Below are 27,086 nucleotides of genomic sequence, written 5' to 3'. Positions count from 1 at the left end.
TCCATCAATGAAAGAAAAAGAGAAAAGAGGAGGGTAGGGAAGACTATATATGTATACAAACACCACTCTGGCCACTAGCTTTTTTCAAAATTTAGTATGAATATATGGATTACAGTGGTTTCTAAAGAATAAATAAATGTAAATAATCATGGGGGGGAAATGTGATGTTGCATTTGAGTTTTAGCATTGTAAATTATTACAGACACAATAACTGAAAAATGTTTGACTTACTGATAAAGGTTTGAGAGTTTGTTTTGTTTTGTTTTATTTGTGGTACTGGGGATTGAACCCAGGGCCTTGGGCATGCAAGGCAAGCACTCTACCAACTAGGCTATATATCTCCAGCCCCTGAGCTCTCCTTTTTCTAATGAGCAGTCATAACTTCTGAGCTACACACCAACGGTAAAAAGACCATCTTTGAAAACCAAAAGTTCATTTATATCATTTATATTCTAAACTGACTATTCAAAAGTGAATATTTCCAGTGAATCTCACACTTATGTATAATTATAATGCACCAATAAAAATTTTTTTGAATTTTTTGGGGGACTCTTTTTTTTTTTTGTACTGGGGATTGAACTCAGTCACTCAACCACTGAGTCACATCCCCAGCCCTATTTTTGTATTTTATTTAGAGACAGGGTCTCGCTGAGTTATATAGTACCTCACTTTTGCTGAGGGTGGCTTTGAACTCACAATCCTCCTACCTCAGGCAGCTGGTATTATAGGCGTGTACCACCGCACCCAGCTGGTATTTTTTGATAAAAGATACAGTCAAGTAACAAAATAACAAAGATGCAAAAGCTGGGTGTAGCTCAGTGGTAAAGAACTTGCCTAACATGTACAAGGCCCCAAATTCAATCTCCAGTGCCATAAGAAAGAGAAAAAAAACTTCAAAAGATGCAAACTGTACAGAATTTGACCTTAAGTTATATTAAAAACAGGGGCTAGAGATATAGCTCAGTTGGTAGAATGCTTGCCTTGCATGCACAAGGCTCTGGGTTCAATCCTCAGGACCACAAAAAAAAGTTATATTACAAAAAAAGGACAAAATTTTAAGTTCAACAAATTAAAATCCATAGTGGGCACATGTTCAGTGCACAGGTGGTCCTGGGTTCAGTCCCCAGCAAAAATAATTTCCATACAAAAAAAAAGAACAGGAAAGAAAAATATTAAATATTAATAGTGGTGACCCCTATATAACAAGATTATAGATGATTCTTACTTCCTGTTTTTTCGCTATTTTTTAAATTTCCTGCTTCATGTAATCACAAAACAAGTTTTTGAACACTAACATTTGACTATAGATGTTCCTCTTTGGCCTTTATATCAACCCTAAACCTCAATAATATGCTTCAAATCCAAGTCTGCCCCTTTAGTTTTATAAACTGGGTCAATGATACCCCATCTCAAAGGAAATTACAGAACCACTTTCAATTTAATTACATATCAGGGCAAAACAATTTTAGGGCACTCCTGAATGCTAAAATTGAGTTGTGATACCATCTATTTTTACCCTAAAACTTACCTGAAATTGATCCCCAGACTCCAACTTACTCAACATTTTATGTGATAAATATTTACCAATTGCCTACTGTCTGCCAAGCACTATTATACGTGCTGACACATCCACAGTGAATAAAAAGGACAAAAATCTGCTTTCATGGAGTTTACATTCTATTGACAACACTCAGCCAGCACACACCGGGCTCAAAAAAAGTAAAAAACAACTACTAGTTAATACAGGTCATAAAAACTGACAAACTTCACATACACTTAAAATAGCTTAAACTGTCTCAAATTTCAGCTGAGGCTTCAGGAGATTGAAAAACGCCTCCTGGTTGGCAGCAAGCCAAGGAACTAGAAGCCATTTGAGAATTCAGAAATAGCTTGAGATCCTGCAGTATTTCATCCATGTAAATCTCAGCTGCAGTTTATTCACGGCTTGAAGTCATATGCACGGCTAAAAATCAGGAAAAATAATAGTTTCTTAATATCTTAGGTTAATGTATTATTCTTTTTTAAAAAAATATTTATTTTTTTTAGGTGTAGATGGACACAACACAATGCCTTTATTTTTATGTGGTGCTGAGGATCGAACCGGGTCCGGCCCATGCTAGGTGACCGCTCTATAGCTGAGCCACAATCCCAGCCCCAACATATTATTCTTAAAGTAAAAATAGATTATGTCTTATCACAGGAGTTTATTCCAGAACTTACTTTTTCCCTCATACTTCATAATGAACCAACTCAGTGAGCCAGACACTAAATAAGACTCTTTGGTCTCAAAACATCCCACAACTGATAATAGCTAACAGGATTGGGGCACTTTAATCTCTTTGGCTAAACCCAATAATAAGACAAAAACTAGAGGCCCAGTGGTACCTCACTTGCCTGGCATGTGTAAGGCACTGGGTTGGATTCTCAGCACCGCATATCAATTAATAAAGGTCTATCAACAACTTTAAAAAGACTTAAAAAAATAATAAGTTGTTCTAGAAAAATGTCATAAGACAAATATCATCAACTAGTCCCTATAAATCCTTCCCCTAAACATGGAAGAATAAAACAAACCTCAAAGCATAATCTTCAGAATCACAACCAATTATATATAAATCAAGGTCACTAGATAAATGACTCTTTGGGATCTTGGGGGTTGGGATCTTGGGATTGAACTCAGAAGCACTTTACAACTGAGCTACATGCCTGAGCATTTTTTTCCTCTTAGTTATAAATGTCACAAATACTCTTGTTTTCTTTCACACATGCTAGGCAAGCACTCTATCACTGAACTACAATGCCAGCTCCCCCCAGGCCTTTGAATTTTTAACTTTGAGACAGGGTCTCACAAAATTGCTGAGGCTGGCCTCCAAAGGGCAATCCGTCCTCCTACCTCAGTCTCCAATTTGCTCAAATTACAGGCATGTGCCTTTAATTTTTAGTTTTTAATTTTTGACACAGTTTCCCTAAATTGCTGAGGTCTCACAAGTTGCCCAAGTTCATCTCAAACTTGCAATTCTCCTGCCTCAGCCTTCCAAGATAACCTCTATATTTTAGAGAAGGAAAAACTTGACACCAGAAGCAGTTAATGTGACTACTGTAATACAACACATTTATTAAAATGGAAGACCAAACTCAAACCCAGATTTTTCTACTGCATGTCAGAGGCACTGCTGAATATACCAAACTAAATCATATATTTTAAGGCCAGCAGGTACCATTTGTAAGCGAGTATTTAATATCAAAAGGGGAGGGTTATTATATAATAAAGAGGGAAAACTAGCAAAGATTAGTTGCATTTCTCTTCATACATTAATTTCTGAGGTTATAGTGCAGAAGATACTTTGAATCTATAGCAATAAGTGTTTTTACCACTGCTTTCTTTTTTTTTAATTTATTTTCTAGTTCTCGGCGGACACAATATCTTTGTTTGTATGTGGTGCTGAGGATCGAACCCAGGCCACATGCATGCCAGGCGAGCGCGCTACCGCTTGAGTCACATCCCCAGCCCCTTTACCACTGCTTTCTATGGCACCTTCACTAGCTTCCCGGCTCCAACAAACAAATAAATAAAATTAAAAAAAAAAAAAACTCAAAACATGATTGAAATGCACTTTATTAAAATTCCTTGCATCAACAACAGCAATGGAATTAGGAAAAGTAGGTGGCAGAAGAGAAGCTAGTTAAGCCTGAGGTAACACTCATCCTTCTGATTTAGTTCAGATGTCAACTTCTAGGAATCCCTAATTCCTTCTTCCCAGACTAGATGCATAATAGAGTTAGCACTGTACTTGTCTCATGATATTTTATCTGTTTACCTGTCTAAACCAAGTTCTTTGAGTCCTCAACCCCAGACCTAGCACCAGTCTGGCACACAGAAGGTGCTGAATAAGTGAACAAATGAATTCAACTTACCACTTTTATTAAATATTTTTATTAGTTATTGATGGACTTTATTTAGTTGTTTTATATGTGGTGCTGAGAATCGAACCCAGTGCCTCATACACACTAGGCAAGTGCTCTACCACTGAGCCACAACCCCAGCCCAACTTTACCACTTATTCCAAAGCTCCAATATAATTGACCCAAATGGAAGTCCTCTTCATTTTAACAATGACAAATAGATAGAGTTTTAGCATGGTTTTCAAACCATTTTTAGCAGACAGACCTTTTGGGGCTGTGGACTTGGCTTCGTGGTAGAGCAGTTGCCTAGCAGCATGCTCAAGGGCCTGGTTCTAGTTATCATCATATTTTGCTGGAGGCCTTCTTGACTTCTGAACAAAGAGAAACACGAATTGAGTCTAATGTAAAGAATCTCTGCTTAAAGATCAGTGAGATAAAGATAACCTACTTGTCTAGCAGTTTGTAGCTATGAACTAATTACTTATGGTACAGTATCACTGTGTTCTAGATTACTCCACAGAGCTTCTTTTCTGTATATAGACTTTCCCCGGCTCTCAAATATAGGAGAGTATTCTTCCTCTCATTCTTACATGCAGGTTGCATAAGAAATAGCACAGCATAATAAAAAGGGCAATTATGGGCTTGGAGTCAGTCATAGCAGTGCAAATCACAGACCACACTTTACTGGGCAGATAACCCTGGCAACATTATTAACTACTCTGCACTCCAGTTTCCTTATCCATAAAACAGCAACAATATCTACCTTATTAAAATTCTTGGAGAAATAAATAAAATCATGTATGTATGGTTCCCAGATAGTAGGCACTCAATAAATGGATATTATTATTATTGCTACTAATGTTATTTTTTTTAGATCTAGCTTTGGCAAAGAGGAAAAAAGAATACAGCAAATATTACTGGCTTCAACCTGTAAGATAAAACTGAAAATCAATAGAGGGTGAAAAAAAAAAAAAGAAAAACTAGAGGGCTGGGGTTGTGGCTCAGTGGTAGTATACTTGCCTAGCACACATGACACACTGGGTTCAATTCCCAGCGTCACATAAAAAAATTAAACAAACAAAATAAAAGTATTGTGTCCATCTACAACTAAAAACATTTTTTTTAAAAAAAGGAAAACTATAATACAAAAGAAAAAAAAAACAGCAACAAGAATATTGGTTTTTCATCACATATATCAGCCAGGTGTAGTGGCACACTGCACTTAATTTAGTTCAGATTTCAGCTTCTTCTAGGAATCCCTAATTCCTTCTTCCCAGACTAGATGCATAACAGAGTTAGCACGTACTTGTTATAATCCCAGGAACTGAGGAGGTTGATGGTAAGTTTGAGGCCAGCCCCAGCAACTTAGTGAGACCCTAAGCAACTGAGCAAGACCCTGTTTCAAAATAAAAAGGATTGGAATATACAGTCTGTGGTAAAGTGCCCATGGGTTCTATTGCCAGTACAAAATAATAATATCATATATCTATCACAAAACAGCTGAGGACACAGCCATTTTCTGGTTGACACAGGTCTTTTACAAATTTAGTTCCTTCAAAGAACGCACTGATTTTCTTTTTTCTTGGGGAGAGGGCTACCAGGGATTGAACTCAGGGGCTCTCAACTATGGAGCCACATCCCCAGCCCTATTTTGTATTTTATTTACAGACAGGATCTCACGGATTTGCTTAGGACCTTGCTAAATTGCCGAGGCTAGCTTTGAACTCATAATCCTCCTGTCTCAGCCTCCTGAGCCTCTGGGATTACAGGTGTGCACCACCTTACCCAGCCTAATTTTCTTCATCAACCTGGCTGCCCCAAAACAGCAATTAGACTCCCCAGAAATGTCTACAGCCCTGAGAGATATTACACTCTGAAATCTTTTCATACAAAGAAAAAAGCTTTGTGTTCATAACAGACTATAAAACTGTTCTGTTTAAGTAAAAACTATTTGGACACCTGAATTCAAACTCATTTGTCTTGATAATCTGAAGGATGACCAGTTTCAATCTAAAGAGTTAGACTTTTAACAGGGACCCAAGAATGCCCTGAAAAATCTAAAAATCTAAATCTAAAAATCTAAAAAAAAATCTAAAAATAAAAATCTAAAAATCTAAATCTAAAAATCTGAAAAAAAAAATCTAAAAATAAAAATCTAAAAATCTAAATCTGTGTATGGACAATTTTCTGTGGAAAAGGTCAAAGCAGCTTTCATCAAAATGTAAAAGTTGAGCCAAGTGCAATGGTACATGCTTATAATCCCAGCTATTCCAGACACTGAGGCAAAAGGATAACAAATTCAATCAATTCCCAAATCGATCCCAAGTTTGAGGCCAGCCTGAGCAACTGAGGAGACCCAGCCTCAAAACAAAATTAAGCCAGTTACATGCACCTGTAATCCCAGAGGCTTGAACGGCTGAGGCAGGAGGACCTACAGTTCAAAGACAGCCTCAGTGGGTAAGCACCCCTGGATTCAATCCCTGGTACCAAAAAAAAAAAAAATTAAAGGATTAGGGGTTTAGTTCATTGGTAGAGCACTTGCCTAGCATGTAGCATGTGCTAGGCCCTGGCTTCCATTCCCAGCACCAAAAAAAAAAAAAAAAAAAAAAGTCAAAGTGGTTAAATCACCACTCCCCCCCCCCCAAAAAAATGTTAAATATTCTCAACACAGCCTCTCTCAACCTCTTTTTCTTTGGGGCAGGGTGAACTCTACCACTGAGCCACATGCCCAGTCCTATTTTGAATTTTATTTAGACACAGGCTCTCACTGAGTTGCTTTGGGCCTCAGTAACTTGCTGAGGCTTTCAACTTAGGATCTTCCTGTCTCAGCCTCCTAAGCCACTGGGATTATAGGTGTGCACGGCCCAGCCCTCAACCTCTTAATAGGTTGGGGTAAGCAGATCTCACAGCAGTTTTTTTCCCTCAGAACTAGGGATAGAATCCTAGATCTCACAAATGCTGGGCAGGCACTCTACCACTAAGCTACATCCCTTGGCCCTTTTAAATTTGAGAGAGTCTCCCTAAGTTGCCCAGGCTGGCTTTGAACTTGCAATCCTGCCTCAGCTTTCCAAGCAGCTAGTATTACAGGCATGTACCACTGTGTCTGACTTCAATGCAAATATTTTGAAGTGACAATTTAATAAAAACTCTAAGTTCCATGTCGGCTTATGTTATCAAAATTCTAAGCATATTTCTCCCTTGCTTTTAGCATTTTTCATATCAGAGTTTTCTTCTTCCAGCCCCTACTATCTACCAAGCCCCATGTTCTGCCTCTTCGCAGTCAAAGAGGTCATTTCTACTTGAAATGGTTTTATGGGTCCCGCCATGCAAAACTGATGCCTACTTAAGCAGGTTCCAGTTTACATTCAAATTCATTATTGCTAACATTTCCCTTCGTTTTATGCTTTGTCACTTGAACACTAAGTACAAATGAAGGACACCTTGCCATATGACTCTCTCGCTCTATTTATATATATTAAAAATGTCTGACCTCCTTAATTTGATGCAAACAGATGTACCCATATATTTTGAGGAACTGATCTATTCAAGCTATGGAAAAAGCAATTCTAGTTCTGCACTCCAGCCTGGATGCTTCAATGTTATCAACTAATCACATAATGACCACTGTGTTAAATACAAATTCCCACATTCCCTCTCAGGTTAGAAAAACAGAACTGCTCTGTTTCAATCCATTTTTAACCAGTTTCCATTACCAGTTGATATCATTTCCCCACTAGAGTGTTCTGATGAAATCTGTAACCTCTAACTCATTTACTATTTATATAATGTGTTTATATTTTAGCAATTGTAACCTTTCAGTACATAAAGCAAAGGGAAAGGAAGGTAAGGAGTTGAAGAATATACATCAAGAGGAAAATTAATTTTAGATTCAATGACATGAGACAAAATTAAACCTTGAAGTTACATAAAAGTATCTAATATACTAGATAAGTTTAAAACTGATCCCCACTGAAAATAATATCTTAAATTTATCTTTAACAACTGTTTCTTTTATTCAAAGGAAAATTAAGTTGCAGAACTAGTAACTACTTCTGTTACAACCAACTCAGAGCTTTTAGAAGTCCTCTCTTCCCAAAAAACCACTGAGAAAAACAAACTTAAAAAACACTCAAATCACAGTCTCTGTGTCTAGGAAGTTACCCAATTCACCAAGCACTGTCATAGTCAGCAATGCAGTCCTACTTATTACTTCCATTTAATTGCCAAAACATCTCAAAGATGCAGATAATGAATAATGCACTTGGTGACACAATACAGAAACTTCCAGTCTTACTCAAGAGTATGGAAAATAAGGGGGAAAAATGAAATTAGAAAAAAACTTAAACTCACAAAGTACTATGGAAGATAGAAGTACTTAGGAAATCCAGCACTGACCTCTACCTTGAAGTAGGCAAGCCAATCAACCTTCTCTCACAGTAAAACAATTAGGGATATTAATCAAAACTAACCAGGTTTTCCAGGAGCAACACTCAATATTCTCATAGGTAAACAATTCTTAATTGAACAGAATCATGCAGGATAAAAACATTGTGAAATCAGTACACACATCACACTGGAATGGAACTTATCTTTCCTCTGCGCCACAATGCCTGCATTGAAAAATGTGGACTAACAATATTTAAAGAACAGAGAAAATGACACTTGACAAAAACCAATGACCTGAAATGACTCTGGAAGGGAGATGCCTTTTCCTTCTCAAAGTAATTGATACAGACAAGAATCAAACTAGATTGTGAAATAAACTGTGGCCCTCGGAGGAGTTATTTACTCAAATATCCTACTATCTCTAAAAATCAAATTCAACATGATACAAACCCCAAAACACATCCAATTATTATTGATTAACAGAAATACAAGGGATGAGAGAAGGAGGAGGTGCATGAAATGCTACCCTCGGTAGTTAACACCTTTCTATACCTCTATGGAATTCATTAATAAAATGTTCTACCTTACTCAGCTAGTTTTTGACTAAAACACCTCATCACCAAGACTTTTCAATCAAAGCTGTCCAAAATTCCACAAATAATGCAAATAACGTAAGACACAATACTAGCGTTTCCTCCAGGAGCCCCGCTACCCTGTAAAACATCAGGCCTACGAAGAGCAAATTAAAGCCCTTTAGAAATATTCCTCCTAACACAAGCCTTCCAAGCAGTGAGTCTTTTGGGGGTGATGGGTAATGTCAGTTAACTTCCTCTTCCTTTAAAAAGGTCAAAGACAGGGAAGCGTCAGGTGTAACATTTCCTCCTTAGATCGTGCTCCACCACAAACCACATCACAACTCCCCCAATCGTTAAAAAACATTAGCCAGAGGGAATGCTTTTTTGTACGTTTCACCGTAGACTGAAAAATGTAACTTACCTTGGGAACGAGCTGATTGGTTTCAAACAGGAAATTTACCAATAAAGTTTATTATGTATTAATAATGATTCGGGGAGCCCACCAAGGCCCGCTGCAAAGGGAGCTGAAGGGAGAGGAGGAGTAGGAGGGTGTGTATCCTCACAACAACCAGAGGAAAGCCTTGCCTGCAGGGTCAATCCCAGGCACCAGCAAATTCTGCCCAATAAAGGGGAGGGGGGGCCACAGGAGGAAGAGGAGGCAGCGACAAGAGAGAAGGTTCCCCAGATCTAAAAGGGAAGGGCTACAGAAGCATGGCCCAGTGGAGCTAGTTTTCACCGTACTGCGGAGGGTCCCAGTGCGCCCCGCAGTGCTGCTGCCGAGAAACCCCAAAAGCTCCTGCCAAGCCCGGTGCCTGGGCTTGAGCGGCAATCCCCTTCCTGGCTGGAGGGTGGCGGCGGGCAAGAAGGTCCCCCCGGACTGAGGGGTACCCCCCGGGCTGCGGCAACGAGAGCCGAAGGGCCGGCAGGAAGGTGAAAAGGATACTGTTGGGGCGCCTGCTGCTGCTGCTGCTGCTGCCACTGCTACCGCCGACGCCGCCAGGTGAGGAGGCCGTACCGGTGTTGCTGCTGCCGCCGCCGCCGCCGCCGCCGCCGCCGCCGCCGCCGCCGCCGCCGCCGCCGCCGGGTGAGGAGGCCGTACCGCTGTTGCTGCTGCTGCTGCTGCTGCTGCTGCCGCCGCCACCGCCGCCACCGCCACCACCGCCGCCACCGCCGCCGCCGGGTGAGGAGGCCTTACCGCTGCTGCTGCTGCTGCTGCTGCTGCCGCCGCCGCCGCCGCCGCTGCCGGGTGAGGAGGCCGTACCGCTGCTGCTGGCGCCGCCGCCACCGCCGCCGCCGCCCCCCCCCTTCCCCCCCCCCCCCCCCCCCCCCCCGTTGCCGGGTCCGATTCCTGCTGCAGCGCTGAGCCTGATTTCAGAGCCGGTTTCTGCGGTAAACTCATGGCAAAGCGAAGCCACCAACACCCCCAGAGCGGGACCGGGTGCTCCGGGGTGCAGGGGCTGGGGGCAGCGGGGGGGGGGGGCGGGTTGGGGGCTGACCCGGGGAGGCGGCGGGAGCGGGGGCGGGGGGAGGCTGGGAGGAGGAGGAGGAGAGGGCAGGGGCCGGTCACACACGCCCCCCGGGGCCGCCGCAGCTGCCGGGGGCAGCAGCAGCCGCCCAGCGGGCCAGCACCACAGGCTGCCAGTCTCCATGACAACGCGACCCCAAGGGGGGGGGCCGGACCCGGCGGGGGCAGGAGGCGGAGAGACCTGACCTTTCACGGCAATATCCTCATGGGCTGGCAGCGGGGGTCTTTATCCCCCTCCCCAGGGAAGCGGCGCCCTTCTTGGTAGCGGGGCTCAGGCGATGGCGGCGGATTTTCTTCACTCAAGGAGCAGAGCATCCAACATGGCGCTGCGGCCGCCTCCAGCAGTCCGGCAGGACCGCTCGGAAATCTTCGGGTATTTTCGGAATGACTCGGTAGGCCGACTCGGTAGGCCGAGGATGGGAAGCACCTTCGGCTCTTTCCGGAGACAGACAGCGGTGGGGATTCTTCTGAAGCGTTCTGGCGCGTCTTCGGTCTCCGGTCTCCGTTCGGGAGCGCTCTAGGACTGACTGCCTTCCTCCGGAAAGGTCGGCTAGGGGGCTTCTCAGGCTCCCAGCGGCGGAGTGCAGGGCGGAGGGAGAGACCAAAGGCGAGGTCTGGCAGGCGAGAGCCCTCTCCTGAGGCCCAGCCCCAAAGAACAATGGTAACGCCCTCGAAGTCTGGAGTTATCATGAGAAATAAAACAAATACAAAGCCCATTCCCTGGCTCATAGTCACATTTTATTTTTATTTTATTTTTATTTTTTAATTTTTTGATGCTGGGGATTGAACCCAGGGCCTTGTGCATGCAAGGCAAGCACTCTACCAATGGAGCTATATCCCCAGCCCTCATGGTCATTTTTTAATACATTTTACCTATTATTCATTTATGTGGGGTCATTTCTTGGTCATTTAAAGTGTCCCTTATTAAGTCCATTTATAATCTTCTGCTCTAAACTTACATTATATCTCAGTTTCATGAGACTAAATGTATGTGAGTGAATATACTTGTTTATACTTTATTTTCTTGCATGTACTATCATAAGTGAGAGATAGTATAAGATCTATTTATTTTATGCTGCTAACATGCTCTGCATTACATCAAAAAGTGTTTATATATTGTTATATGATCACAATTATATAAAAATCATTCTTATGGCTGGAAATAATTCAAGTTTAACTGTTTACTATGATTTAGGAATGAGTTATGTATCATTTATTAAATTCTTAGTGTGACCCAGAAATTGCTCTATTTTTCAGTGGATAACACAGAGCACCTTCTATGAATCAAGTTTTCTTTTTCTCATTTTACATACACTATCCTAGTCTTCTGAGTGTTGTCTTTACTTGCCAAATAGTCACAAAGTCTGAATTCAAACTCTGAAATTTCAAAATGCATACCTGATTGAGGTGTGTGCTTGTGCCTATTTATGTTTAAATGAATTTTTTCAATCAAGTTGAATGTCTGCATTACTTGACTTGAACACTGTAGCTGATTTTTAAAATTCAAAACAAATTGTAATTCTGAATCTCTGTAGAAATTGAGGAGGGTATTCTGATCACTTAATTCTCACCCAGACTAAATGACTAAAATTTTAGTTTACTATATTAAAATATTCTGTTGTTACTTAAAGAAAAATTTCAGTGTAATGCATACCACACTACCTATTACATGTGTTTTATAATAGGTGAGATAGGAACAATTCAGTAAATGTACCATGTCACAATTCTTAGAATTTTAAAAACTCTTCTCAAAAGTCTATTATGGCAGCTGGGTGCTTTGGTGCATGCCTGTAATCCCAGCATCTCAGGAGGCTGAGGAAGAAGGATTTCAAGGTCAAAGCCAGCCTCAGCAATTTAGTAAAGCACTAAGCAACTCAGTGAGACCTTGTCTCTAATAAAATACAAAATGAGGCTAGTGGATAAGTGCCCCTGAGTTCTATTTCTAGTACCCTCCCCACCAAAAAGAAAAAAATCTATTATGTCACAATAAATTTAAGACACAATTATAGAATTCTGGTGATGGCAATTTACTTCATTCAGTACTTCTCTCCCAAAATAGTATGTTAACCATACTGGATAGAATCAACTAGAAGTAAAAAAAAAATAATAATAAAAAATAAAAAAAAATAAAGTGTCCCTTAGAGCTAGCACTCAATAAATAGGATGTGATATTTGCTGAGTGAGTTGCCAGAAGATTTGGTATTATCCTGGAAAAGTCCTAGGCAACAGTGCCCAGGCCTCACTGCATCAGGAGAAAGAAGGAGTATTGAGTCTTGAGCAGCCAGCCCTCTGCTGTTTCTAGATCCCGAGACAGGTGAGGGAAACTTAAGAAACTTCTCATGACCCAGTGACTTGTTGGCATGTGGGATCATTGCTCTTTTTCTCTGGGTGAACTGGAATCAGGCTTAAGATGGGAAGAGCCTTAATTTCTTTTTCTTTTTCTCCTCTCCTTCTCCTTCCTCTCCTCATTCTTCTCCCTCTCCTTTTTTAAGACAGGGTCTTAATTATTTTGCCCTGGTTGGGCTCAAACAGTAGCTGAGACTACAAGCATGTACCGCCACGTCTAGACTCCTAATGTCTTTTTTTTTTTTTTGTACTGGGAATGAAACTCAGGGGGCACTCAACCACTGAGTTACAGATCCAGCCCTTTTTATTTTTTTATTTTGAAACAGGGCCTCACTAAGTTGCTAAGGCTGACGTTGAACTTGCAATCCTCCTTCCTCAGCCTCCTAAATTGCAAGGTTATAAGCATGTGCCACTATGCCCAACTCTTCATAGTCATTTTAAAAGTTTGCATGGGGCTGGGCTGGGGATGTGGCTCAAGTGGTAGCGCACTCACCTGGCATGCGTGAGGCATGGGTTCGATCCTCAGCACCACATAAAAATAAAATAAAGATATTGTGTCCACCTAAAACTAAAAAAATATATATATTAAAAAAAAGTTTGCATGGGGGGCTGGGATTGTGGCTCAGTGGCAGAGCACTTGCCTAGCATGTGTGAGCACTGGGTTCCATCCTCAGCACCACATATAAATAAATAAAAAATAAAGATACTTAAGCAACTAAAAAATATTTTTAAAAAGTCTGCATGGAATGTCTTTGCACTCACAGCCCTGTCTATCAGGAATCCAGTCCTGAGCTGGGGCTGAGGCTCAGTAGCAGAGCACTTGCCTAGCATGTCTGAGGCACTGAGTTTGATCCTCAGCAGCACATAAAAACAAACAAATAAAATAAAGGCATTCTGTCTATTTACAACTACAAAAAAAATGTTTAATAAAAGAGTCCTCCCAGTGGCTCGAGAGGCTGAGGCAGGAGGATCATGAATCCAAAGTCAGCCTCACCACCAGTAAGGCGCTAAGCAACTCAATGAGATTCTGTCTCTAAATAAAATACAAAGTAGGGCTGGGGATGTGGCTCAGTGGTGGAGTGCCCCTGAGTTCAATCCCTAATACAAAAAAAAAAAAAAAAAAGAGTCCAGTTCTGCCTCCTGCCTCACCCAGGTCCATGGGCCCAGTGCCCTCAGGGAACATCTTATTCTCGGCTGTTTTCAGTGTAAGCCCATGGGATTCTCAGAAGAAATCATCATTATTAGCCACAAAGGGTTTGTGTCTCAGTAGGTGCTCCGCTCTACCAACGCCTGCCAACAGTGGAGTCCTTACAGACCTTGGTAGCCCAAGATCTAAAACCTTGACATTAAGGTGTAGAGATGGGAGGCCCAAAGGAAGGGAGGAGAGTCAGGGTTCCTATGAATGTCAGGGGATGTGAATGGAAGGAAAGACACCCTAGTGGGGAAGTAAATGTTTGCTCCTCCTGTGCGGTGCTCATGCCCATCGTGAGCCCCAAATGCTGTCCCAGGAAAGAGTCCAGCAGGCCCTTCTACGTGTCTCAGGGCCATGGGAGGGTAGCATGTGGGGGTGGCAGTTCCCTTCCAAGGATATAAACTTTTTCATAGCGTGCTGGGGATTGAACCCAGGGCCTCGTGGAGTACACACTCCATCCCTGAGCTACACCCCAGCCCCAAGAGTCAAAAACTTGAAGACAGGTCTGGACTCTAACCTCACAGCCTAGTGGGTCCACCGCGTAAGCAAGTTTCCTAACTTCTGTGGGCCATTTGCCCACTGAAGACATGAGGTCTGCCTCTAGCCAGTGTGGTGGCCACGCCTGTGATCCCAGCAACTCAGAGGGCTGGGACTGGAGGATCGCAAGTTTGAGGCCAGCCTGGCCCACTTAGGGAGATCTTGTCTCAACATAAAAATTAAAAGGGCTGGGATGTAGCTCAGTGGTAAAGCGCGCCTGGGTTCAATTCCTAGTACCAAAAATAAAGACAGAGAGCTCTGCCTGTAACCACGAGAGGACCCTGTCTGCAGAGACCATTAACAAAACCTGGGTAGAGGAAGCACCTCCACAACATTAGCTTCTTCCCTCGGGCACTTGCAGCTTCTCTGATTTGCTGTCCCTCAGCCTTCCCGGAGCTGGCTGCCCCACACTGTGCCCACAGTCTGCGTAATGGCTTCCAGTACTTAGCTGCTCCTGGAGGTGACTACAGCCAGCCTCTAGGGCTGCTGATAGTCCAGCTTCACCAGGGTGCAACAGGAGCAAAAAGTATTATTATGGAATGGTTGAGAGGCTTGATTTCATGTGTATGTTACCACAGTTTTTAAAAAGTTATTCTGTGGAGTCTATTCAGGGCTGAGGATGCCCTCCAGGGGTTACCTTTCCCAAACTCCAGGATTTAGGGATGGAGCAGATGGGAAAGCATTTTCTCAAGGTTATAGCAAGCAAGCAGCAGAGCCAGGAAACAAGCTCACGGCCTCTCTTGGCTTCCAGACCAAGGTGTCTCTCACCATCTGATCGTATCCTGCCACCCCACAGGGCTTTTGCCACCTGAAGCACAGGCTGCAGCTCCCCATGTGCCTCAGGAGGGAATTCCAGAATTCACCAGACAAGCACTGTTGAGAGACAACTATGTGCAGGGCACTGTGCTGGGCCCCTAGGGAGCCCAGGAAGTCATGTCTAGTTGCAGAGAGAAATAGGTCACTCGAAAATTCTCCTGCAGAAGTCCACTTTAAGGAAGGTTCGCATGATAACTCACACCAAGCCAAGTCCTGGGACACCTGGTGCCAGCCTCCGATCGCCTGCTCTGCCGCTAAGTTTCCTTTTCCTGGGAAGGAGAAAGTGGATCCAGGAAACCCTCCCCCAGAGCTCTGGGGACAGCCAGACCTACATCTTCCAGCTTTGTTGCTTTGCTGTGGTGGTGATGGTAACAATATACACACAACATAAAATTTACCACTTTACACATCGTGCAGTTCGGTGGCATTAAAAAGTACACTCACATTGCTCTGTAACTGTCATCACCATCCATCTCTGGAATGTTCTCATCATCCCAGACTGGAGGTCCATACCCACTACACAACAGCTCCCCACGTGGCCTCCTCTTAGTCCCCGTCAACCGCAGCACTATTTTCTGCTTCTGTGACTCTGACTATTTGAGGTACCTCCTGTGAGTGGAATCATGTGGCATTTGTCCTTTGGTGAGTCAATTATTTCACTTGGCATGTTTTCAAGATGCATCCATGCTGCAGCATGGATCAGAATTCATTCCTTTCTAGGACTGAGAACTATTCCACTGTGTGGGGCTGGCTTGGGTTCAGTTCATCCATTCAGATGTCTCCAGACATTGGAGTCATTTCTACCTTTTGGCTACTGTGAATAATGCAACTACTAATAAAAATGCATCTGTTTGAAGGTGTCTGCTTGAGCTCCTGCTTTCAGTTCTTTGGGACATGTACGTGGATGTGGAACTGCTGGGTCACATTATAATTCTCTGTTTAACCTTTGAGGAACAGCCCTGCTTTTTTTTCACACTGGTTGCACCATTTTTTGTCACTCCATCAGCAAGGGATGGGGTTCTAGTTTTTCCACAGGTATATTTACACTTTTTCTTTTTTCTTTTTGTGGGATCTACCTTAATGGGTATGAAGTCCCTTTCTCATTTTGATTTTTTTTGCGGGGGGCGGTACCAGAGATTGAACTTAGGGGCACTCCACCACTGAGCCACATCCCCAGCCCTATTTTGTATTTTATTAGAGACAGGGCCTCACTGAGTTGCTTAGTGCCTTGGACAATTGCTGAGGCTGGCTTTGAACTTGCAATCCTCCTGCCCCAGCCTCCCAAGCCGCTGGGATTACAGGCGTGCTTCACTGCACCTGGCTTCTTGTTGTGGTTTTGATTTTGATTTGCATTTCCTTTTTTTTTTGTACCAGGGATTGAACTCAGGGGCGTTTAACCATGGAACCATATCCCCAGCCCCCCTTTTATATTTTATTTAGAGACAGGGACTCACTAAATTGCTTAGGGCCTCTTGAAGTTGCTGAGGCTGGCCTCAAACTTGTGATCCTCCTGCCTCAGCCTCACAATTTGCTGGGATTACAGGTGGGTGGCACTGCACCTGGCTTTTCCCTAATTATTAGTGTTGCTGAGCGTCTTCTCATGCTCACTATTCACCATTTGTGTGTCTTCAGAGAAATCTCTACTAGAGTCTTTTGCCTATTTTTAAATATTTATGTATTTTTTATATATTTACTTTTGCAGTGCTGGGGATGGAACCCAGGGCCTCCCATATGTGCTAGACAAGCACTCCCCTACTAAGCCATGCCCCCAAGCTCTTTGTTTTGGTTCAGTACCAGGGACAGAACTCAGGGTGCTTTCCCACAAAGCCAAATCCCCAGCCCTTTTGTAATATTTTATTTTGAAACAAATCTCACTGAGTTGCTTAGGACCTCACTAAATTGCTGGAGCTGGCTTTGAACTCAAGATCCTCCTGCCTCAGCCTCCTGAGCTACTGGGATTATAGGTGTGCACCACTGGGCCCAGCTGGGTTATTAATTTTGTTATCATTGTTGAGCTGTAGACATTCTTTCCAGCTCTGTCACTTTTAACTGTGTGTCCTTGAGCCAAGTGCTTCAGTTTCCTCAACTGTAAAACAATTTTTTAAATGGTGGATTTCTACTTCCTAGAGCTGTTGGGATTAAATAAACTAGTAAGAAAAAAAAAAACCGTTTGGGTATCTAACAACATATACTGAGCCTAACTATGCACCAAGAATTAGGCAAAATTCTTGACATGCATTAATTCATTTAATTGGGTTCTGAGGATTAATAGTGACTGCATGTAGGAGATGATACAGAGCAAAGCCCTTCCTCCCTTATCTGGGTCCTGGGGACCAGGCTTTATTCAAGGACCCTCAAACGCACCAAAGCCACTGAGCTGCCCCATTACTGAGACCAGCCTGCCCGGCCCAGTGAAAGGCCTCTACTACCTACTAGTGCCTCTAGCCCTGTGCAAGCCCAGGGACTTCACTCAATCACCCACACACCCCTCCGGAGTCTAGAAACCACATCCCTCTACCCTGGGTGGCCCAGCCTTCCCCTGGCTCTTGTTGAGTCTGAGGCCATTTAAGTATCCTGCCAAGCTAGCTGCCTTGGGAAAATCCTGGACTCTGATTTACCCCATATCTAGTGACTAGAGGAGAAAGCTGGATTTCCAGATGCCCACAGCTGGCGCCTTCCAAGGCTGGCTCCTGTGATCTCCGTGGGAGCCAGCCCCGCCTGGCTGCCCTCGCTCCAGACACCTGGAAGAAGGCCTCAGCATGGCTCAGCTCTGCCTTTTCCCACTAGCGGGAGAATGAAAATAGAAGTGGTTCAGGATTAATTCTGCAGATGAACATTTTTCATTTTCCCAAATTTGGCAATCAGCTCTTTTCTCCACCCTCATCGCCTGCCTTTCCCTGCGCTAGAATAGACGCACTGGAGCAGCTGCTGGCTCTCGCCCGTTATGCTGGGTGAGTGGGTATGGACTACGGTCCAGTTCCTCAGATGGGTACCTGTGGCCCATCACATCTGGTACTTATCCATCTCAGTCCTCGCCCCGCGGCCCTCTGACACGCACCCCGGACACCCACACGCTCTGATGTCTCCAGGGTTTTTCCATACAGTGGCCCACACTCCCCCTGGAGGATCTCCTGGGTTGCCTGGAAGCTCCTATTTGCCCTTCCAAACCCGGCTCAGGTATCATCTGTGAGACAAACTTTCCTTGGTTCCCTCTCCCTGCCCTAAACAGAATTAATTGTTCCATCCCCTGTGGTAGGACATTATTTTCTTGTGATTTCATTGCACTATATTAAAGGGCTTGTGTAGCCTAGTATATGGCACAGGGGAAATATTCAATACTTATTTCTCCTGGGCGGGAGGTAGAGCTCAGTACACTTGCCTAGTGTGTGGGAGGGCCCTGGGTTCGATCCCCAGCCCCATAAAATCAAACAAAATATATTTTTCTCTTCTGTGAAGCTGGATTTTTAAATAGCTTGGGGATAATAGCACAACTTGCTTTTTGAACATTAAAAAAAAAAAAACTTTTTCATTTTATGCCTTAACACAGAGGATTTCTTTCTTTCAGGGACAGAGACTGTGACTTTCACCTGCACTGCTGTGTGGGCAGCACAGAGCCTGGCACATGGGAGATGGATGCTCCGTAAACAGTTAAGGAGGGAGGTTGATTGAGTCTTTGAATGTTCCTCTACCCTGTCAGATTTGGGAACTACCATCTGCCGGGGTAAGTGGGAGCCCTCTGCCACCTAAATTTCATTTTATTTGTTTGTTTTGGTACCAGGGATTAAACCCAGGGGTGCTTAACCACTGAGTCACATCACCAGTCCTGTTTATTTTTTACTTAGAGACAGGGTCTTGCTAAGTTGCTGAGGCTGGCTTTGAATTTACAATCAGCCTCAGCCTCCAGAGCTGCTGGGATTCTAGTCTTGCCCCACCATGCCAGTCCACCCAGGAGTTTCAGAGTGGCCTTTCCTGATCCTAGGGGAAATTGGGTCCTTCTCCCTGACACTGTAACTGAGAAATGTGGGCGGAGGACTCAGTGCTGTCCTACTTCTGCGGCTTGGGCATGGGGTTTGGAACACAATAGATCTTGGCGCAAATCCCAGTTCTGAGAACTTAGTTGAATTGCTTCACCCTCTGGATCTCAATTCCTCTCCTCTGTGCGTAGGGCATGATGATAGTTCCAATGTTCCTACAAAGTTGCAAGGTGGAAAGATCCAGCACAGTTCTGGACACACAGGAGACTGTCAATCAATGGGGATCCCCCTCCCCCTTCAGCTGTTTCTTACTCTGATCCAGCTGAAGCTCTTTGGGGAGGGGAAATGCCACATGGCTCTTTGGTAGCAGCACAGAGCTCTAAATCATGGGCCAGAAGGGCGGTTAAGAGCCCCAGCCTCAGGGCCAGGTTACTTGGGTTCCCATCTCAGCTTACTAGCCGTGTGATCTGAACTTCAGTTTCTATCTGTAGTGTAGTCATGATGATGCCAGCCTTGATCTTCTAAGACTTTATAAATGAAAATGTGGAAAGCACCCATTGGGAGTGAAGGTCAGTGGTAGAGCGTGCTAGGACTGCATGAGGCCCTGGGTTCCATCCCCAGCACCAAAATAAATCAGAGCTCCCGATAGATAGGAAGCTCTCAAGAAACCAGAATGCAAGCCAGCTCTTGTGTTGAAGAAGTCTCCTGCTAGACTTGGTCTGGTCAGCCTCGTAGTTGCCCCGTGACAGGACCTGCCACCATGACTTGAGGTCTGCAAGGACTAGAATCTCTGGATTACCATACCTTGCTGACCCTCACTCCACTCCTGGCCTGGAGGTGAGGAGAAAACTGACTGCAGAGGTGGCTCAGTATACTGGGTACCATGGTTTAAATAAGCCTCCAATGTTCTGGAAATCTCATCTCCAGAAATCTTGATAATGGTAATTAGAGGTGGAGATCAATAGATGGAGATCCCTTGCCTTGCAATGATTAGAATTAGATGAGGTCACAAGGGTTGGGCCCCAAGGATGGCAGTAGTGGCTTTATTAAAAGAGGAACAGAGACCGGAGTTAGCCTGCTTGCTCTGCCTTACTGTGTAAGGCACTCCGCCATGTTCTCCTGCAGCAGGAGGCCCTCATCAGATGCCAGTACCAGGCTCTTGGACTATAAGAAATAAATTTATTTTTCTTATAAATTACCCAGTCGGTGGCACTCAGTTGCAGCAATAGAAAATGGACCAGGACAGTGGACTGTGAGGTCAGGCTCAAACTAGGTCTGAATCTGTTCCACCTCTTCCTGGCTCCTTTACCCTCCAGATCCCAGTTTCCCACTAGGAAGGACAATGTCCCTTTCACAGAGCTGATTTGAGGATTACAGAGGATCCCACATGCAAAGCCCTGACAAAGGAGCCAGGCCCCGGAGTGGAAGCTCAGGGGAGAGTGGTTCCCTGCCCCGCCTTCTGGGCTGGTGCTCTGCCCCTTCCTGGCTCTGGCACTGCCCACTGAGTTTAAAAGTGGCTGCTGCAGCTGTCGTTTCTGAAAATATATTCCCTGGCTGCTTTCTGTCTTTTCATCCAAGTCTTTCCCAAATCCTTCAACAATCTCAAATTGGGGGTTTCAAAACACACATACACACACACACAAAAAAAAAAAACACCCCTCAAACTCTGACCTCTGTGTGCCACCAAGTTGGCAAATGCCCCAGAGGATCTTGACCACTAGTCACTGAGTTAGACATTCAGTTCCCTCGGTCAAATTCACTCATATCTGACAAGATCAATAAGGGAAACGGGCAGCAATGATCAAAAGGGCCCACACTGGCTCTGGAGGCAGCTCTCGCAGCAGGATCTCACACCACACAAAAGTGCATGCAGGGGGTGTTTCATAAAAGCTCCTCTACTCACAGGCAGCCCTCATGCCCAGAGACACTGAAAAATATGGTTCCCATGACAACGTGCTGCAAATGTTCTATATAAATGAGTCTGTGCGCTCCTGTGTGTGTACATAGCCACACAGAGAGGCACGGAAATAAACTCTTGGCATGATTTTTTTCTATTCCAAACACAAAATAACTTGCAAAGATTGATGGCTGGAAGGGAGAACAAAGCTTTTTGAACCAACATTTTTCCAATGGACTGGCTCCCAGTGATGCCCAACCGTTTTAATGTGGGTCTGTTTTGGTTCCTGCACCTGGAATATAGTAGATTGTCAATAAATGATTGTTGAAGGAATGAATAAATGATGGATAAATGGAAGAAAAGAAAAGAAAAGGAAGGAGGGAGGAAGAAGAAAAGCCTGGAATATCAGGGCTGGAAAGGGTCCTACTAAGAATCCAATCCCATCTTACTCCCTGTGTCTCTGTTGGAGAAACTGAGGCTCAGAAAAGAAGGATTCTTCCTTTTTTCTGCCCCAACAGAATTATTGGCAGAGGATAGTAGCATAGACCCAGGCCTAGAAATTCATTAAATACTTAATAAATATGAGTTAAATTTCTATAATAATACACATGTATTGAACAATTATTATCTGTTAGCCCTGCATTAACTACATGCAGATAGTATCTCATTTAAAATTTGCACCCACACAAGGGATATGTTAAAATTCCCATTGAATCCAGGGGTGGTGGTGCATGCCTATAATCCCAGCAGCTCAGGAGGCTGAGGCAAAGGGACCAGGAGTTCAAAGCCAAAAGCCAATCTTAGCAACTTAGCAGACCCTTTATCTAAATAAAATACAAAGGGGCTGGGGATGTGGCTCAATAGTAAAAGTGCCCTTGGGTCCAATCCCTGGTACCAAAAAAAAAAAAAAAAGCTCGTTTAACAGAGATGGAAACTGTTTATCCGAGAGGTGACATCACTTGACCTAAGTTATAGAGTCAGTATGCGGTCGAAGGAAGGGGGAAATTAAACTCAGGACACTCAGATACCAAGATTTGAGCCTCTCTTTTCAGGACCTCTCTCTAATTCCACTGCCAAGGATAATTAGCTGCCTTCCTGCAGATGTTGAGGGCTCCAGGGATAAAATAACTCGCCTAAGACAGGAAGCTGTAGAGGAAGGACTTGAACTCATATTTTCGAATATGTAGTCCAGGATTCCCTCCAGTTTCCTTCCTGCTTTTGAGAGTCAGCCATCTAATTGAGCAAAGGAAGGGGACCCCCTCTGGCTGTCTTTGCCTCCCAGGACTCAGTTCCCCCAAGGACTCTGCTGATTCTAAGCGTCTCTTTGGGTTCTTGCGCCGCCTAGTGGTAATATCTTAAAACTGCATCAGACCTAACTCCAGTGAACCAGCCCAAGCCCTCTTGGGAACCAGGTGTTTGCCCTAGTTCTCTGGAATAAAATAGAACTGGTGCTTAGGTCCAAGTGTAGGCTCCTTGCTGCCCTGGACGTGCCACATTCCCCTTTTCTCCTCAGCTTCCTGACTGGCCTCCCTGACTCCATTCCAGACCTCCTCCAGTCTGTTCTCTGCATAACCAGCCAGCTTTAAAAACCCAAAATGGACCATGTTATTCACTCCATTCCCTGCTTATACTCCCCATAGTGGGTTTTTTTTTGGTTTTTTTTTTTTTGTTTTTTTTTTTTTTTGGTGGTGGTGCTGGGGATTGAACTCACGACCTAGTGCATGCAAGGCAAGCACTCTACCAACCAGCTATATCCTCAGCCCCTATGCTCTCTCTAGTGTCCATTTTCTGAGGATGAAGTCCATCCTCTTATGGCCTGCAGGACACAGTCAACAGTCCCCACCTCTCTCTCTCCCAGCCTCCATCCTGTCTCTCCCTGATCTTTAGCCTCGCTTGTCTTCTTCCAATTGCTTGTGTCTGTCCGAGCCACTTCCTAAGTCAGCCTTTACACACACAGCCCCACACCTAGCCAATTCCCTACCCAGTACCTGGAAAATTCTTAAGTTCCTGCTTGTGAAGCTGAAAGATGACTGCCTCAGAGATGCACTGTTTTGAACCTAGGCCTGACCCTTGCTAGGCAAGTACTCTACCCTGAGCTGCACCCCCAGCCCAAGAACGCACTTTTGTATTCCCCTGCAATGCCACTCCCAGAGTGCTCTTTAGACTTGCAGTTACTTGTGCAATGACTGCCTTTATTGTAGTTAACAAAAACCCCATCTCACTCAATGGGGCACTCCCAGCACCAGGCACAATTCCTAGACATGTAGCTTCTCAATATTTGTTAATGAATGAATGGATTAAAATGAAGCAAAGGAAAAACCTGATACTTAGTAAGCTCTATATGCCACAAAGTACTCTAAATTATGTGTGTGTGTGTATGTGTGTATATGCATGTGCACAACTGGGGAATGAACCCAGGGGTGCTCTACCACTGACCTGCATCCCCAGAACTCCCCCTTTTCTTTGAGTCAGGGTCTCTAAGTTTCTCAGGCTGGTTTTGAACAAGTGATCCTCTGCCTCAGCCTCCTGAGTCACTGGGATTACAGGCACAAGCCACTGTGTCGAAAGAAAAGCCCTTATAACCATTACCTCACATGAGCTATGACATGGCCATTATTAGCTTCATCTTACAGGTGCAGAAACAGACTCTGAAAATTTAAACTGGTGGGGCATAGTGACACGTTCGTCCCTGTAGTTCTAGCCACTCAGAGGATTGAGGCAGGAGGATCATTTGAGCCTGACCAGGCACTGTGGCACACGCCAGTATTCACAGCAATTTGGGAAGTTGAGGCAGGAGGATTGCAAGTTCAAAGCCAGTCTCAGCAATTTATTGAGGCCTTAAGCAATTTAGCAAGACCTTGTCTCAACATAAAACATAAAAAAGGTTGGGGACATGACTCAGTGGTTAAGCGCCCCTTGGTTCAATCCCAACCCTGGTACGAAAACAAACCAACAAACAACAACAACAAAAATCCATAATGCATCCATTGCTGGGCATGGTGGATCATGCATATAATCCCAGTGTCATGAGAGGCTGAGATAGGAGGATCAAAAGTTTAAAGCCAGCCTCAGCAATTTAACAGGTCCCTAAGCCACTTAGCAAGACCCCGTCTCAAAATAAAAAAATGAAAAAAGGGCTGGGGATGTTGCTCAGTGGTTAAGTGTTCCTGGGTTCAATTCCTAGTACTTAACAAAATAAATAAATAAAAACAAAAACCTTACTATAAGGCTATTAAAAAAAAGAATGCATACAAAAACTAGTGACATCTGAATAATGTCTGTATTCTGCTTAACAGTATTATACTGGTACAGTTTTTTGAGGTGATTATATCCAGTTTTGACATTGGCTATATTTATGCAGGATAGGTGAAAGGTACATAGGAATCTTTATGCAAGTTTCTGCAACTTCCTGTCAGTCTATGATTATTTTATTTTTTTAAATTTGTTTATTAGTGCATTATAATCATACATAATTGTGGGATTCATTGTTACACGTTCATACATGCACACTATAATTATTGTAAAATAAGGATTATATAAAATGAAAGCATTTTTCTGTATCCTGATTGTGGTTACATGATTCTATACACGTCTCAAAACTCATTAAACTATACATACAAAAAGTCAATATTATCATACATAAATTTTTAAAAATGTGGTCAAACAAAGACTTCTTCAGATTAACAAAAGCTGAGAGAATTCATTACTACCAGAACTGTACTATATGAAATCTTCTTTTAAAAAAATTTTTAATTGTAGATGGACACAATACCTTTGTTTTATTTATTTTTATGTGGTGCTGAGGATTGAACCCAGTGCCTTACTCAAGCAAGCGCTCTACCGCTGAGCCACAACCCCAGCCCCTATATGAAATCTTTTTTTTTTTTTAAAGAGAGAGTGAGAGAGAGAGAGAAAGAATTTTAATATTTATTTTTTAGTTCTCAGCAGACACAACATCTTCGTTTGTATGTGGTGCTGAGAATCAAACCTGGGCCACACGCATGCCAGGCGAGCGCGCTACCGCTTGAGCCACATCCCCAGCCCCCTATATGAGATCTTAAAGGAAGTTCTTCAGGTGGAGGAATGATAGCCAACAGGCCCTTGTATCTACCACAACAATGATTCACAGAAATGGCTAAAATGAAGCAAATCTAAAAGACAAGTTTAATTTTTTTTAAAACTGGGCATGGGTGGCATGCACCTGGAATTCCATCAAATGGGGAGGCTCAGGTGGGAAGGTTGCAAGTTTGAGACCAGCCTGAGCAACTTAGCAAGACCCTGTCTCAAAATTAAAAATGAAAATGGCTGGGAATGTGGGTCAGTGGTAGAGTGTCCCTGGGTTCAATCCCCAGTACCCAATTCTAAAAATAAAATGAAAATAAAGTAAATGTATTATTATTGAGTCATGGCCTTGGACATACTAGTTAATCATTCTACCACTGAGCTCTATCCTTAGCCCTTTTTTTTTGCTTTTAGAATTTTATTTTGAGGGCTGAGGTTGTAGCTCAGTGGTAGAGTGCTTGCCTTGCACGCATGAGGCCCTGGGTTCGATCCTCAGCACCGTATAAAATAAATAAATAAATATAAATATATTGTGCCGGTCTACAACTAAAAAAAATATTTAAAAAAATATTTTGAGATAGGGTCTTACTAAGTTCCCTAAGCTGACCTTGAATGTGTGGTCCTTCTTCCTCAGCCTCCTGAGTAGCTGGGATTACAGGTGTGCTCCAACCATGGCCAACTCAAACAAAAACAATTTTTTGTTTGTTTGTTTGTTTTTGGTACTGGCAATACAGCCGAGGAAGAGACCCGGAGGCTGAGCGTTGAATGGTGGCTTGATCATAAAAGACGGACTCCGCGACCAGGCCAGGTTGGAGGACCCACCTTCCAGACCTGGGATGAATACATCTGTGAAAGGAGTCCCGGCAGCTTCCCGGAGCCCTGGCTCTTCTCTGTAGTTCGGAATTTACAGGGGGAATTCCTGGATTTTCATGGAGCTGTGATCCCTAAAGCCAGTAAGACTGTGGAATCATTGGCTGGCAGGGGTCAAGCAGTAGCCCTTGACTTGCAAAGATGAGGAACACACAGAGACTGTAAAGGACAGCAGAGGTGAGGCTGAGATCAGAATGGTTGGCCTTCAGAGCTCCAGCACTGGCCGGCTGGCTGCAGCGTCCCCAGAGAAGACAGTCGGCCAACTTCTTACTTGACCTGTATGGGCAGGAGAGTTCTAGGCCGAGTGAACACAGGTCTAACTTGACTTGGCAGAACGGGGAGCCATGGCCTCTGAGTCATTCCCAGGCTGGGGCCAGTTACAGACTCAGAGACCCAGCAGCCCCCGAAGGAAGGAGAGGGTAGGTCCCCCAGGAAGGACTCTGCTATGTTGCCTGACACTTACACCCTTCATCTTTCTCTTGGTTTCTCCCCAGGGACCTAGGACTGTGTATTGGGGAAAAGGAAACCATCAGACTCCCCAGGGGCTCCTGGAAGCCAGCTCTGAACTAACCCTCAAAGCCACTGTGCTCCACCACCCGTGCCAGGGCCGTGGAGGTCAGGTGACAGTGACTGCGCTCCTCTGCTGGCCAGCCCAGCGGGTGCTCGGATCCACCTGTGGTGATTTCCCTAGTTCTGGAATGCGCGTGGAAGGGATGGACGCGCCACTGGCACAATCCCGGCCATGGTTTTCTGACCCGAGACATAGAACGGTCATTTCCTTCCAGGAAAGGCCAAGTGGAAGCCACTAGAACAACTCTATCTTAAAAAATTCACAAACCAAAAGCACACTGCATTTCCAGAGGGATTTCAGAGGTCTCTGACACCATCAGGACTTGAAAGACACAGGAGTGGTGATTCCCACCACATTCCAACCCGTCTGTTTGGTCTGTGCAGAAGGTTCAGGGGGATGAGTGTGGGTTATTATAAGGTTAGTGACTCTATT

Source organism: Callospermophilus lateralis, unplaced genomic scaffold, assembly GCF_048772815.1.
Source record: "Callospermophilus lateralis isolate mCalLat2 unplaced genomic scaffold, mCalLat2.hap1 Scaffold_386, whole genome shotgun sequence".
Taxonomy (NCBI): domain Eukaryota; kingdom Metazoa; phylum Chordata; class Mammalia; order Rodentia; family Sciuridae; genus Callospermophilus; species Callospermophilus lateralis.
This window is presented reverse-complemented; position numbering follows the sequence as displayed.